General features: G+C 43.9%; 1 protein-coding gene across 4 annotated transcripts in view; it reads right to left on the reverse strand.

Annotated features, from left to right (window-relative positions):
• Positions 1–16533, reverse strand: part of PHACTR3 (phosphatase and actin regulator 3) — a 259576-nt gene that overhangs the window by 230447 nt on the left and 12596 nt on the right. The window lies entirely within an intron of this gene.

Below are 16533 nucleotides of genomic sequence, written 5' to 3' on the forward strand. Positions count from 1 at the left end.
ACTCTGAAGGGGATTAATCCAGTCCTTCGCTGTTTGCAGGGCAGCGTGCGAGCCAGATCTAACCATATTGCAAACCGGATCTGTCTGGCCCGTTGGCCTTGAGTTTGACACCCCTGCATTAGAATATAAATTGAGTGCAAACTCCACTCCTTACTAACACCAAAGATGTTACCTATTCTGGGCAATGAAACATCTGCAAGAAAACAGCCAAACACAGAGAGCAACCAAGGGTCCCTCATTTCAACTCTGAGCTACAAATATACACCTTTACTTCAAAATTCTCTATCCAAGTATTGCATTTAGGAACTTAGGCTGCTCAGATATAACCACTATGTATACCACCACACCCTGAGTAAAAGGAAAGGCGCTGATCAGGCAACACACCGAGTAGCTTGTATTTGTCCACGTTCACAACAAGGATATTTTTAACCTCTGCTACAGAATGAGGCTTGGTTGATCTTTTCCTATACTGTAGAGATTCACAACCACTGTGAGCTTTGAATTATGGTTTCAGAGACTTCTCAAAATAATTACAGTATTGTAGTTTTGATTATTGATATAGTGGTATTACAAAAAAATGTTTGATCATGGTGAAGAGGTTCAGGAGTGTATGTCTATGGAGATTCTCAGTCATCCAGATTACGGTTGTCCCAAAGATATTTTTTTCAAGAGGCAACTGGACTTTATTTTTTCCTTGAAGACATTTTGCTTCTCATCCAAGAATCTTCTTCAGTTCTTCAGACTGAATGGTGGAGAATGGAAGAATTTACATTCCTTGCAGTCGTCTGATGGCTAGCACTCTTTGTGAGAGTTGTTGAGGCCACTTGGAGGTTTATCTATGCCTTCAGGGTCACCTAAATAGGTTTTTACAGATTAACCGAGTTGGAAGGGAGATTGAAGTCCAACTCCTTGCCCAAGCAGGAGACCCTACACCAATTCTGACAGGTGGAAGCTTTCAAGAGGAGTCCAATCTCCAGGGATGAAGCTCCCACAACTTCTGAAAGCAACTTCTGTTCCATTGGTTGGTTGTTCTCACTGTCAGAAAATTTCTCCTTAATTCTAGGTTGAATCTCTCCTTGGTCAGTTTCCATTATTCCTAAACTTCTTGGATAAACCTCCAAGTGGCCTCAATGATTCTCAGAGAGCGTGCTAACTGTTAGATTACAAAAACAAAAAACTCCAGTTGCCTCTTGACAAATCACCTTTGGGTTCAGGGGTGTCAATTTTCCCCTGTGCATAACAGGTTTTTAAGGTTTTCACTTGAATAAAGTAACTGTATGTTCTCCTTCTTCTTGCAAGCTTGCCAGTTAGGTACTTTCTATTTCTGAGACTTGTTATTTTTTTAAGACATGCCTTGAAGCCAGTTACTCAGAGGAAGATCAGCCATTTGAGCATGCAAAGCTGTTACAAGCAATAGAAAGGGCTAATTGGGTGCATGAATTTTGGTTCTTTGCAACCAAAAGTTTGGGAACTTTCTCAAGGGTGGAATCACAAAGCAGGTAGAATCCTAAAACAGTAAAGAGGTAGTCCTCGACTTAAGACCACAATAGATCCCAACATTTGTTAAGTGAGACATTTGTTAAGTGAGCTTTGCCCCCTTTTACAACCTTTCCTGACTCTGTTGTTAAGTGAATCACTGCAGTTGATAAATTGGTCACCTGGTTGTTAAGTGAATTGGGCTTCCCCATTGACTTGGCTTGTCAAATGATTGCAAAAGCGGATCATAAGACCTTGAGAAACAGCAATGGTCATAAGTATAAACCAACTGCCAAACATCTGAATTTTAATCACATGATTATGAGGATGCTACAAAGATTATAACTCTGGAAAATGGTCATGAGACACTTTTTTCAGTCCTGTTGTAATTTTGATCAGTCACTAAATGAGCTGTTGTAAGTTGAGGACTACTTGTATTGTATATACTACTTGGCCTTGAACAGTTTTGTTCAATTTTCTACTCGGAGCAGGAGAATGGATTTGATAGCTGAAGAGATACAAGATTTCATCACTTCTTCTGCATCGCTTTCCTTGTTCACCTTATTTTAGATACTTCCACAGTTAATTATAATCTTTTTCATCCCAACTCACCTCGCGGGGGTTATTGTTGTGGGGAAAATAGGAAGTGCTAGCTGCCTTGAGTTAGTTATCAAAATGATCAAGGAGAGAAACGTAAACAGGCTTGTTCAGTAAATTGTCTTTGCTTTTACCTTTATACAGTATGTAAGATCATTTTTCTAAATCTCAGAAGCTGCGGTGTATTCAGCAACCTGTGTAAATAGGGGGTAAGACTTCAGTCATGAGGTCAAATCTGCCATCTTGACTTTTATAAATCACCCTCTACTGTTCATGACTTACTATGTTACTAACTGAATGAGTGCAGTGATGCACTTAGCAACTGTTTCAACAAAGATTGTAAAACTGATTCACTTAACAAACATCTCACTTAGCAACATAAATTTTGAAAACTTAAGAAAACAAATATGTATATATTTGTATATATATTTGTATGTATATATATATATTCTTAAGTTTTCGCGGGTACTTACATGTATGGCATTCAGCTTTGTTCTGTCCTGCCCTACATAAGAGGTACTACAGACAAAATTAGTAAGATACTACACAGACATCACATCAAGACTGCCTTCAAAACAGACAGAAAAATAGCAGCCATCCATAGAAACCCCAAAGATAAAATTGACCTGGAAAACCAAAGCATATACGAAGTCCCCTGTGCATCATGCCTGGCCACATACATTGGACAGACCACTAGAAGAATCAGTACCCGCCTGGATGAACACAAAAATGCAGTCAAAAAGCTGGAACACACTTCCTCACTAGTCCAACACATGGAAGCCACAGGTCATAGCATCAACTTCAATGGCACCAAAACCCTAGCCACTATAGAAAACCCCAGCCACAGAATCATCAGAGAAGCCATAGAGATTGAAAAAAGACCAGAAAGCATGATAGAAGAGATGATTCCACCAGACTGTCAATCATTTGGAAGCCTGCACTCACAAACAAAAAAATCTCCACACCACAAGCCAGGTAAACGCCTGGGCACAAACAGATCCCCCCTGATACCTCCAGCTCAAACACACCCCAACCAGGCACCCAGATGAAACCTAGCTTCCTAACTAATGATAGCCGTCCATTTACCCAGAGCCACGCTGCACTAAAGGCCTCCAATAAAGTAACACAATGTTGCCAGCCAATCAAGATACAAAAAGAGCCAAAAAAACAGACAGAAGATATTAGAAACATCAATCAAGCAGAACACAGCAAACTCCAAGACCAATAAACACAGACCAAGACTCCCAACCAATCAGGATGAAGAAAAAACCATTCTCGCACAGCAATAGGCTGCCCCAAATTTAAATCTGAAACCACTATAAAAGTCTGAAGATGAACACTATACAGAAGCCTGATGATGGCAGATGAGATTCTGCCGAAACGTTGCTACAACTTTAAAAGCACAACTACAATAACGTGGAAAAATACCCGAATAAAGCTGAATGCCATATATATATATTTGTTTTCTTAAGTTTTCGTGGGTACTTACATGCATGGTATTCAGCTTTGTTTGGGTATTTTCCCACGTCACTGTAGTTGTGCTTTTAAAGTTGTAGCAACGTTCGCAGAATCTCATCTGCCATCATCAGGCTTCTGATGTGTTCGTCTGTGAGTATTTGTCTGTGACTCACAGACGAACACAATACAGAAGCCTGATGATGGCAGATGAGATTCTATAATTATAATTATATAATTATAGATATAGATAAAAAACTATAGGGACATGGTGGCTCAGTGGCTAAGCCACTGAGCTTGTGGATCAGACAGGTTGGTAGTTCGGCAGTTCGAATCCCTAGCACCACGTAATGGAGTGAGCTCCTGTTACTTGTCCCAGCTTCTGCCAACCTAGCAGTTTGAAAGCATGTAAAAATGCAAGTAGAAAAATAGGGAGCACTTTGGTGGGAAGGTAACAGCATTCTGTGCACCTTCAGCATTTAGTCATGCCAGCCGCATGACCACAGAGACGTCTTCAGACAGCGCTGGCTCTTCAGCTTTGAAATGGAGATGAGCACCGCACCCTAGAGCTGGAAACGATTAGCACATATGTGCAAGGGGCACTTTTATCTATATAAGAAAAGTGTTGTTTTCTTCCAAATTAAGCATTTATTAAAAGGTTGAATTCATACAGCAACATCTTGATTTAAAGCCTGTATTCTTGGAAATTTCTGCTTTCAATTAGGTTCAAAATGAAAAGTTTTCAGCACAGTAACAATGTGGAGTTCAAAGGCACATTTGCTCCGAAGTGAAATGTTCCACCTATGATATCATGATTGCCTTTGTTAATGCTGAAGCTCGAGCATTAAGATTACTGCCATTATAAAATCTCATGTGTATCAGAAATTAATTATACATTTTTCCAGCCTCTCTAAAACAGAAAGGATGAATAACATGAATACTTTGGTGTCTCTAGGGAAGACGAAGTTTTGACTTAATTGTATTAAGCAGTTTCCAGGGAATTTCTCCTCCCAAACCAGCTTTAAATCAGTCTGGCTACTGGAATCCCTCTTATGTGGAAAGATCAACATGTGTGAGTCTGGGAGAAGAATGTGTCTGGAATCCAGATGTTGAATGTTGGACTTAGAATCAATGAAACATGAACTGAGAGGGGGCCATTTAAGGCCCAGTACAACCCCCTGCTTAGAGCAGTAATTCAAATTAAAGCATCTCTCACAGATGGCTGTCCAGTGTTTTCTTGACTGTATCCATGGGGAACAGAATGGGAAATCCATCAATTCTCACGAAAATTGAATCCACCATTGAGCTATTTTGGCCACTAGAAAGTGATTTTTTTTTAAAAAAAAAATTCAGTTGGAATCCATATTATCAGATGGAGAAACAGCTGAAACCACAACAAAAAAAAACTTCAGACAATGGAAAAACAACAAATATGTCTCCAACAGCATCGCCCTTTGAGGACTGTTAATATTGCGTGATGAAGTACCCATAACTTCTGAAGGCAAAGCTGTTCCGCTGGTTAGTTTTCCTCACTGCTAGAAAGTTTCTCCTTGATTCCAAACTGTTTCTCTCCTTGATTGGTTTCCATCCATTGTTTCTTGTCTTGATGGTTGGTGCTTTGGAAAATAAGTTGACCCTCCATTTTTTGTGGCAACCCCCGAAGTACTGGAATACTGCTATCATGTTACCCCTAGTCCTTCTTTTCTCTAGCCATACCCAGTGCCTGCAACTGTTCTTCACGCTTTAGTCTACTAGTTTAGAGAAGGAAGTTTTATCCCAGAAATCTCACCTGATTTCACATCAATAGCATATGAGCCAGGGTGGCGAGTGGTTAGAGTGCAGTACGGCAGGCTACTTCTGCTGACTGCCGGCTGACTGCAATTTGGTGGTTCAAATCGCTCAAGGTTGACACAGCCTTCCATCATTCCGAGGTGGGTAAAATGAGGAGCCAAAATGTTGGGGGCAATATGCTGATTCTCTAAACCACAGGACTGTAAAGCGGTATATAATTCTAAATGCTATTGCTATATTGTATAAAGCAGATGATGGCCTCTCAGTGCAACCAATACTAAACTGTGCAAATTGTCTATACCAAGAATCCTCCACCCTCCAAAATTAGATAAGCCAAGCCTGAAGATATACTATAGGTAGTCCTAATTTAGAACCACAACTGAGCCCCAAAGTTATGATGTTAAACAAGACAATGGTTAATCTTAACAATTTTTAAAACTTTTCTTGCCTCGGTTGTTAAATGAATCTCTTAATGTTAGGTTAGTAATATGGTTGTAAAGTGAATCTGGCTTCTCCATTGACTTGGCTTGTCAGAAGATTGCTACAAAAAGGGATCACATGACCCTGGGACACTGCAACCATCGTAAGTATGAACCAGTGGCCAAGGGTTCAAGTTTTGATCATGTTGTTAAGATATTGAGATTTAAGAGCTGACCAGCTTCTGTAAGGCTGATGAAATATAAGGCTGATGAAATATAAGGCTGATGCAAGAAGGATGAATCAGCAAAGGTATTGCCGTTTTAAGACTATGTATGGGTCCACAGAAGTTTTACCACTTTAAGAGGTGTTATATAAGGCAGCCATTAGAGGGTGTATTTCTCTCTCCTTGTGTCCTGTCTCCATTGCAGAGTTTTCCGTACAGAATTAAGAAGATTGATTGCTTGTCAGGTATTTGCCTAACACTTATATTTCTGTATATGTCTTGTATATAAACCACGGTTAATGTCTAAGCCTCTGCGTGCTGTGTTTTGCTCCTGGGTTGTCTCACAATAGCAGTCACACTGCATACGCATGTGTTCATGGGGAAGCTGCAATGGCTGTGTGAAAAATCTTTGTGTGTGTGTGTGTGTGTGTGTGCTAGTGTAACTTCGAACAGTCACTAAACAAATGGTTGCAAATTGAGGATTACCTGTATAAGCAAGATTCTCAAAGATCTGATGAAGCCGTAGAATTATAGACACCCTGGTTGCTCATTCCTCTCCTTAACTAAAATTGTTGGTTGTGAGTAGGAGATATATATTTCAATTGTTCTCCCCTCTGGGTTCAGAAAAGGTCTGAAGAAAAACAGTAAATCCATTTGGCTGAAGGTGGTTGTGGGCTCTAAGCAGTCAGGAATCCTGCACAAAAGGCAATCTGGAACATTTTGACTTTGACAACTATTTGAAAACCTTAAGCATTAAAGTCCCTGAAGGCTAATTCACATCTTTTTGGAAGTAGGATGCAAAAATGAATCAAGGTCATATAGGCTGAATCTGGACTCATCCAGAAACAGCAAGAAATGATGTTTTTATCCATGCAACCAGATGGTGTTCTTTGAACTGTGGCATCTGACCGCTCATTTGGAGCATGAATAATGAAGCTAACACTGAAATACTTTGGAAATATGATGCAAAGATGAGAGCAACTGGAGAAGATCCTGATGTGTGTGTGTGGGGGAGAAAAGGCAATCCAAAAAGGAGGCTGAGAGAAGAGTAGATAGTAAATACTATCACCAATGTGAGAACTTTACAAGAAGTAATTACTGATAGGCATTCTGAATAAATGACATCTCCTGGGGCACAAACTGAACAATAATAATCATCGTGTTAATGAGCGCCAACAATCTTGAGAAAGGCAATACTTTAGAGAAGAACTATCTTCCCTATGGAAAGTGTGTTCGTGTTTGAGATATATTATTGTGATTGGACCAATAAAGGAGAATATTTGTAGCTCAGGGTTAAAATGAGGGGTTCTTGGTGCTCTCTGAACTTGGTTGCTTTCCTGCAGACATTTCTTTACCCAAGTAAAGAACTAGGTAACTAGTTAACTAGGTAACATCATCAGTACTAGTGTAGACCTTTTATTACCCAAACTACGTGTTGTCACCAGGGGTGGGATTCAAAATTTTTAACAACCGGTTCTGTGGGCATGGCTTAGTTGGTGGGCATGGCTTGGTGGTCATGTGACTGGGAGGACATGGCTTGGTGGTCATGTGACTGGCTGGGCGTGGCCAACTCAATGTCACTCACATCGAGGCATGCATCTCCTCGCCTGGCCTCTCAAGACTGGGGATGCTGCAACAGTCGTAAGTGTGAAAAACGGTCATAAGTCACTTTTTTCAGTGCCATTGTAACTTTGAATGGTCACTCCACACAAGCAAAGTACCAGCAAAGGAGGGGAAAAAAACTCCAGAAAAGTTCCTGAGACAGGAAGTCTAGTCCTGCCAAGAATGTAATAAGGGTTAATGGAGAGGCAGTTTCTATAAGCAACACCATAATGTTTCCTTCCAGCCTTCCTTACAGGATTAGGCCAGTAATTTCTTCTAACAACCAGTTCTCCGAACTGCTTAGAATGTTAACAACCGGTTCTAGCGAATAGGTGCAAACTGGTAGAATCCCACCCCTGATTGTCAATAGCACTGATGATGTTACCTAGTTTGGGTAGTGAAATGTTTGCAAGAAAGCAACCAAGTTCAGAGAACACCAAGGACCCCCTATTTTGATAGTCTGGAAAGTTCAGAACCTCTTTTTCCAACTATGAACTTCTTGGAACAACAGTTTGGTCCAACAGCATCTCTAAGAAAGGACATATTTCAGAGTTCTTCCAGCAACCTTGCGGCTTTTATCATTCCTTAGTGTCAGGCCTGGCAACTTTAACAGGGAGCACATCCACAGTTGAGCTACCAAGATGGTCACCATTCTGAAAAACAAAATCCTACAAGGAACGGTTAAAAATCCTAGGTATGTTTAGCTTGCAGAAGAGACAGTTGAGAGAGGACATGATGGCTGTTTTGAGATATCTGAAGGGCTGTCATGTTGTCAAGGATTCAGATTTATTCTTACATGCTCCAGAGCAGTGATTGCCAACCAGTGGGCTGGGGACCACTGGTGGTCTGCAAGAAAAATTTGGTGGTCTGCAGAGAAATGTCACCTCCCAAAATACCCCCCAAAGCAATGAATCCAGGCTGCATGAGAACACAAGGCTGCACCGCCCACATGGCCTGCGGGAACACAAGGCTTGCATCACTCGCATTGAGAACAACATGAGATAGTGAGGGGAGGAGGGAAGGGGGGGAACCTTGCCCCACTCACCTCGCCTGGCCAGTGGGCTGCTTCTTTCAGTTTCTTTCTTCTGCTTTTGGCTGTACGCACCCCTTGCTGTGAGTGAGCAAGTCTTTCTTTCTCTCCCCCAAACTCTGCCAGAAATGAGTCTTTGGGACCCTGCAAGGCATCCTGCTCCAAGAGGCTGTGCCGGCAAAGACTCATTTCTGGCAGAATTTGGGGGAGAGAAAGAAAGACTTCTGCTGCTCCTGCTGCTTTCCTTTCATGAAGCCCAAAGTCTCTCTCTCTCTCTCCCCCCACACCCCGAGAACAGAGCTGGAGATGGTATCCTGCGATCCCAAATAAAGAATGATCGATCGGTAGGAAAATGGGGTGGGGAATTTTCCTGCAGACTTTTTGGGGGATTTTCCCAGGGTCTCTGGTCCACGGGATTTAAAATTATGAGTTTGGTAGTCCCTGAAGTCCAAAAGATTGGCGACCCCTTTTCCAGAGGGTAATACTAGGGCTGATGAGATGAAATTCCAAGGATGTAGACAGAAATGGCACATTAGGATGAATTTCTTAACAGTAAGAAGCTGACAAACAATGGGATAGGTTATCCCATGGAGTGTTTTCTTCCCTTCACTGGAGGTTCTTAAAGAAAGGCTGGATAACCATCCATCAGGGATGATGTAATGAATCCTACAGTATGCAGAAGGTTGGACTTGATGACCTCTTAAGTGACTTCCAATTGTATGATTCTAAGAATAGCATCACTGTAAATTTTGGAGAAAGGAATGGATGGATGGATGGATGGATGGATAGAGATAGATGGATAGATAGATAGATAGATAGATAGATAGATAGATAGATAAACAATCAGTATTAAAAGAGCAGGAGACTGTCATATATTTTCTTATTCTGTCTACAGATATATATCAGATAACTATTCTATGACTAAAATAAACCATTTCTATTTTTCAAGATATTTTGCTGATCAAAGAATTTCTTCTGCTTAATCTGTCCAAGCTGCCACTTCTGATTTCCTTGGTTTTTTTTCCCCCTGAACCATTCCATGCAGTTCTGTGATCAAACCAGAAGGTTCCTGGGCTCTTAGCCCAGCTGATCCCAATGACTCACAGTGTATGACTTTGGGTGCTTTGCTGCTTATGTCAAGGTCAAAGCTGAGCAAAATGCAAGTCTTTTGTAGAAATGCAAGATTTTATAGGAAGAATTTATCTAGGATGAATATGTGAAAAAGCCAGAAGTTGCAACTTTTTCCTCTTCAGAATGTAGTTGTAAAGACAAGTTGGCAAGGTGACTGTAACTATAGTCCAATCTTTTAAAATTAAGACTTTAAATCTTGACTAAGAGCAAACAGAAGGTGTCAGAAAGGGGCTGTTTAATTCCTTCCCTGCTATTTTACATTGCTTCCCTGTTGCATTTTCCTCCCTGCAGGGCCACAAGCAAGCATTACGGGCTTCGTTGAATCAATTTCACTTGATTTTAAGCAGATGCTCTGCAGCTCATTTTAACTAGCAAATAACATGTATTACATATATTAAATAACATCACATTGGTCTGATGTTCCAATATCTCTTTTTAGCTTTTTCATCTTTTTCTGCACATACTAGGTCTGGGCTGCAAGGAATTAGATGACTATCGGGTGGCCACAGAGGTTCCATCTCTCTGCCATCTTCTAGTGATTGTGCCGTATGTTTGGCAAACCAGATTTAGAATGTCTGGTTTCATTATTTTGACAAAACATTTGTTTGGCAGCCATCAAAGGACAGCATCCAGTCACTGCAATGAGACAAAGAAGAGGCAGAACTAAGTCCCTGCTCAAATATGGAATTATCTAAGGGAAAATCAAAAGTCACGTACAGAATAGAATACAGAATAAGAGAGTTGGAAGGGGCCTTGTAGGTCATCTAGTCCAACCCCCTACTCAAGCAGGAGACCCTACACCATTTCTGACAAGTGGCTGTCCAATCTCTCCCTGAAAGCTTCCAGTGATGGAGTTCCCACAACTTCTGAAGGCAGGCTGTTCCATTGGTTGATTGTTCTCACTGTCAGAAAATTTCTCCTTATTTCTAGGTTGACTTGATTGGTTTCCATCCCTTGTTCCTTATCTGGCCTTCGAGATGCTTTGGAAAATAGATTGTCCACCTCCTCTCGGTAGCAGCCCCTCAAACACTGGAACACTGCCAGCATGTCACCCTGGTCCTTCTCTTCTACTTGCTACCTCTCAACCCAATGTGAGTCAATGTTGCGAGGACAGACATGGGGAAGGGAGCACGTAGCATATTGTTTCATGTTTCTTGAAGAAAGGTGGGATATCAGTCGGACTTATAAGCGAAGAAATACAGCTTTAGTTGAATTTGTTTTGGATTCTACCTTGTGAAGGTATATACCCACAGCAGACAAACTTTATATACATTTGTATAGGTAGTCCTCAACTTTTAATCATTCATTTAGTGCCTGTTTGAAGTTATGACAATACTGAAGTGCCTTCTGACTGATTCTCGCGTTACAATTGTTGAAGCATCTCTGCGGTCATGAGATTGCAACCTGGGTGCTTTGGCAACCAAGCTTGCATTTACAATGGTTGCAGGATCCTGTGATTGCCACTTACAACCTTCCAAGCCAGCTTCCAATAAGCAAAGTTGATGATGGAACATGGATTTGTTTCACGACCATGGAGAAAAAGCAGTCACAAAATGGATGGGACCAGGGGTGGGTTTCTACCGGTTCTGTCCACCTCTGTAGAACCAGTAGCTCTGAAGAGCAGCAGACATAGAACCGGTTCTATGTCTGCTGATGTTTTTGCCCACCTGCCCACCCAGGCTCTTACCTGATCTTTATTTCCTGATTTTTCAACTTCAGCTGCTGAATGAGCCACAGCTGCAGCTAAAAAAAACAAGAAAAGAGGGCTGTTTCAAGGGCTGCTTCTCAGCAGCAGCTGCAGTAGCAGTGTGCTAATGACGTGTTAATGATGATTGACAGGCACGTGGCTCACAGCCAGCAGGGAAACTCGTAATCCCGAACTGGTTGTTAACACTGTCAAATCCCACCCCTGGATGGGACTCACTTAACAACCACATCACTTAGCGACAGAAATTCCATTCCCAGTTGTGGCCATAAATTATGGACAACCTCTATGCCTGTTTGGAAAGCATGCATTTGAAATCTGGAAGGATGGGAACTTCATGATGTTTTAGAAAATGGGTTAAATACTTTCCTATCACATTTCTCATCTCCATCACTCCTTCCTCAATTACATCTTGAATTGCTGTGGAGTGCTTATAAATGCATCAGAGTCTGATCCCTTTTTTCATTGTCTATGAATAGATCAGGAAGAATGAAAAGTGGACCTTCAGGATGAAAACCAAGAATTCAAGGTTAAGAGCTATGATATCCTAGTTACAGAAATCCAGACAACCCTAAAGAATAGCAGAGAGAGAGAGAGAGAGAGAGAGAGAGAGAGAGAGAGAGAGAGAAGGTAGATAGATACAGTGGATGGATGGATAGATAGATAGATAGATAGATAGATAGATAGATAGATAGATAGATAGATAGATAGATAGATAGATAGATAGATAGATACAGTAGATAGTTACGATAGATAGATACCATGTTTCTCACAAAATAAGACCAGGCCTTATTTTATTTTTTTTGACCCCTGAAAAAATGGCTAGGCTGTCTTTTGTGGGGTGACTTAACTCCCCCCCCCTTGCATCCTTGGGTGGGAGGGCAGCGACGGCTTGAATGTTGACCTCGGCGTTGGTGGGGCACTTTGTATCGGGAGACCTTCTGCCACCGTTGCTTTCCCTTCTCCCCGTGCTGCTACAGCATTTAGAGCAACGCCGTGGTGTTTGGCTCAGCCACGCGCGGCTAGACAGGGCTCCTCCCTGCAACCGGAGCCTGGCGGAGACACTCGGCTTCAGGCGCTCCTGTCGCCACCTTCCTTTCACCTTCGAAGGCAAACCCAATTCTTTTAAAAACGACGCCCTACTACTGGTACGACAAAGCCTCCCCTGCCCGAGAGGGCAGCCTAACCCCACGTGGGGAGGCAAATCTCCCAGGGCCACAGTGCAGGATTGGCCCACCCCAGGAGAAGCGCCCAGCCACCATCCTTGCCTGGCGCCGGGCAGAGCGCAAAGAGCTTCACCTGGGGTGCCCAGCGCAGCTGACAGGCAGGCCCTACTGCCCGGTGGCAGAGCTCTCACCAAGGCAGTGAGCGCCTCCCTGACGGGCCCTCCATTCATCCTGCCAGGGCTGCGCCAGAGCCGTGCGGGCTGGGCAGAGCCAGGAAAGCGAGCCACAGGTGCGCACCTGCCTGCCAAGTGAAAGAGCCGGGCTGACATGAGCTTGGCTTCCTTCCCAAGTCCCTTCAGCCCGAACCCAAAGGGGCTACCGGGAGAGGCCGCCCGAGGCAGTAATAGCGCCTACCCATCCATGGACAAGGAGGCAAGGTGACGGCCTGTCCCACATCCTCCTCCGAGCTGAGCCCTGCCGAGTCTGCGTCTCTGCCCAATGCCCATGTCGCTGCAGTGTTTGGAGCTGCCAGCACATTTGGAGATGTGTGGGGACGGGGATGGGCTGGGCAAGGGGTGGAAAGGACGGGCAGCTTCAGGTTCTCTCTGCTGGACCCACCAGGCAGGGGAGCAGCGCTGCCATCGCCTCGCCTCCCTGTCTGCGGACGGGTGGGCACTATCATTGCCTCGGGCAGCCTCTCCCAGTGGCCCCTTCGGGTTTGGGCTGGAGGGACTTGGGAAGGAAACCAAGCTCAGGTCGGCCCGGCTCTTTCGCTTGGCTGGCAGGCGCGCACCCGCGGCTCGCTTTCCTGGCTCTGCCCAGCCCGCACGGCTCTGGCGCGGCCCTGGCAGGATGAGCAGAGGGCCCAGCAGGGAGGCGCTCATTGCCTTGGCAAGAGCTCCACCACCAGGCAGGAGGGCCCACCTGTCAGCTGCGCTGGACGCCCCAGGCGAAGCTCTTCGTGCTCTGCCCGGCACCAGGCAAGGATGGCGGCTGGGCGTTTCTCCTGGGATGAGCCGATCCTGCGCTGCGGCCCTGGGAGATTCGCCTCCCCACGTGGGGTTGGGCTGACCTCTTGGGCAAGGGAGGCTTTGTCGTACCGGTAGTAGGATGTCGTTTTTAAAAGAATTGGCTTTGCCTTCGAAGGCGAAGGGAAGGCAGCGACAGGAGTGCCTGAAGCCGAGTGTCTCCGCCGGGCTCCAGTTGCAGGGAGGAGCCCTGGTTGGCCACGCGTGGCTAAGCCAAACGCCAGCAGCACAGGAAGAAGGGAAGCAACGGTGGTGGAAGGTCTCCTGATACGAAGTGCCCCACCAACGCCGAAGTCAATGCAGGCAGCACCATATCCGGGTATGCAACAAAGGTACTTTCTAACGGCAAGGTCCCCCTGGCCATTCCCCCCATTTAGCATGTTTAATATAGGCCTTAATTTGGGGGGAGGAGCTTAATTTGATTTTATGCCTATAAAACACGCTGGGGCTTCCTATTGGGAGAGGCCGTATTGTTGGAGAAACACGGTAGGTAGGTAGGTAGGTAGGTAGGTAGGTAGGTAGGTAGATAGATAGATAGATAGATAGATAGATAGATAGATAGATAGATAGATAGATAGATAGATAGATAGATAGATAGATAGATAGATAGATAGATAGATAGATAGATAGATAGATAGATAGATAGATAGATAGATAGATAGATAGACAGACAGACACAGAGACACAAATACACAGAGTTCTGGAGTGGTAGACCAATCAAGCCATATTAGAAACTGCCTGGAATTCAAGCCCAGTCACTTGTGAAGATACTGAGAAATTAAACTGGAAACTCCTTTGATTTCTTTTCCTCCTAAAGTCATGCCTCCATGACTTTTAAGGAACTCCACCGCCAGTTTGGAGAGCAATTTCTTCTGAGTTTACAACATGGGCCATTTAGAAGTTTCACTGATGCAATCTGTTAGACCGCATGCCCAAATTAGCCAAGCACAATTGCTGTGCTTGTATAGTATGCTTTGCTTCAACAAAGAAACATTTCATTATGGGTACTGGAGCTTGGTTGAAAATTCAAAAGAGTTCTCTGCACTTCTTTGGTGTCCTCTCAGCCAGTGGTTGTTGGGTTTTTTGCCTCCCAAAGGAAGGCCATATCAGCCAAAGTCAGTCAATTTCACAAAAACACTTCACAGAGATTTACAACTTTTTAACGAATAACAGAATAACAGAGTTGGGAAGGGTCCTTGGAGGTCTTCTAGTCCGAACCCCTGCTCAAGCATGAGACCCTATACCATTTCAGACAAATGATATGGCTAATGATCATGGATGCTCACCTCAGACTAACAAATGCCAGCACACCAGAGGTGGTATTGAGCAGGTTCTGACCACTTCTGGAGAACCGGTAGCTGAAATTTTGAGTAGTTCAGAGAAGCGGCAAAAGCCACCTCTGACTGGCCCTGCCCCATCTATTCTCTGCCTCCCGAGTCCCAGCTGATTGGCTGGGTCTCCTTTTGTTGCCCTGCACTGGAGAACAGAACTGAAAAGCAGGTTAGTGGAGTGGGGTGAAATGGAGATTTTACAGTATCCTTCTCCTGCCATGCCAACCAAGCCACGCCCACCAAGCCACACCCACAGAACCAGTAGTAAAAAAAATTGAATCTTACCACTCTCTTCTTTGTACCAGTCTCTTAGATATTGGAAGACTGCTATCATGTCACCCCTAGCCCTTCTTTTCATCAAACTAAACATATCCAATTCCTATAACCATTCTTCATATTTTTTTAGCCTCCAGTCTCCTAATGATCTTTGTTGCTCTTCTCTGTACTCTTTCTAGAGCAGGGGTGTCAAACTTGTGGCCTGTGGGTTGGATGCTTCACACACTGGCCATGCCCACGCCCAGTTTAGTAAAGAGGGGAAAAGTCACGATACATCACGTGACACTGTGATGACATGAGTTTGACACCCTGTTCTAGAGTCTCAACATCTTTTTTACATCATGGAGACCAAAATTGGATGCAATATTCCAAGAGTGGCCATACCAAGGCATTACAAAGTGGTATTAACACTTTATGTGATCTTGATTCTATCCCTCTGTTAATGCAGCCTAGAACTGTGTTGGCTTTTTTTGGCAGCTGCAGCAAAGTTGATTGTCCACTAGGACTCCAAAATCCCTTTCACAGTTACTACTACTGAACCAGGTACCTCCTATACCTGTGATGGCAAACCTATGGCACGGGTGCCACAGGTGGCATGCAGAGTCATTTGTACTGGCACGTGAGCCATAGGTAAACTTACCTCACTGTGCATACGCATGCTTGTTTCGTCACTTCCAGAAGTGATGAAACGGGCCTATTATTCGGCCTGCAAAGCCTGCAGAGGCTTTTTTCAAGCCTCTGAGAGGCCGAAAAAGGCCTCATACCAGCCAAAAATCAGCTGTAAGTGCAATGCAGGTAAGGCGGCGGTGGTGGTGGTGGGAATTGCACGGGCATGCGCAAAGGGCATGTTGGGGGGGCATGCATTGTCTTCTGGGCGCTGGCAATTTTTGGCACAGGAGCCCAAAAAGGTTTGCCATCACTGTCCTATACTATACCTATTCATTTGATTTTTCTTGCCTCGATGCAGAACCTTACTTTTTGATGTAGCATCTTCATGTAGCATTTTCATGGCGAAGCATCCATTGTCTTTGCCTATAATATGATCTAGGCCAAAATCTAGCCATAAGATTATTTGTTTGTTTATATTCCATCTTCATATATTTTTTTATAAATAACTGGAGGCTTATATACCTAACAGTCTTTCCTTCTCCTATTTTCCCCACAATAACAACAACCCAATGAAGTGGATTGAACAGAAAGAGAGTGACTCGTCCAAAAATCAGTTGTAGCCTGTTGGCCACCAGCCCTTCCAGCAGCTGAATCAGAGGAGGAGGAGGAGGAGGAGGAGGAGGAAGAGGAGGC

Source organism: Pseudonaja textilis, chromosome 3 (genome assembly GCF_049901715.1).
Source record: "Pseudonaja textilis isolate UNSWEBS1 chromosome 3, rPseTex1.2, whole genome shotgun sequence".
Classification (NCBI taxonomy): Eukaryota; Metazoa; Chordata; class Lepidosauria; order Squamata; family Elapidae; genus Pseudonaja; species Pseudonaja textilis.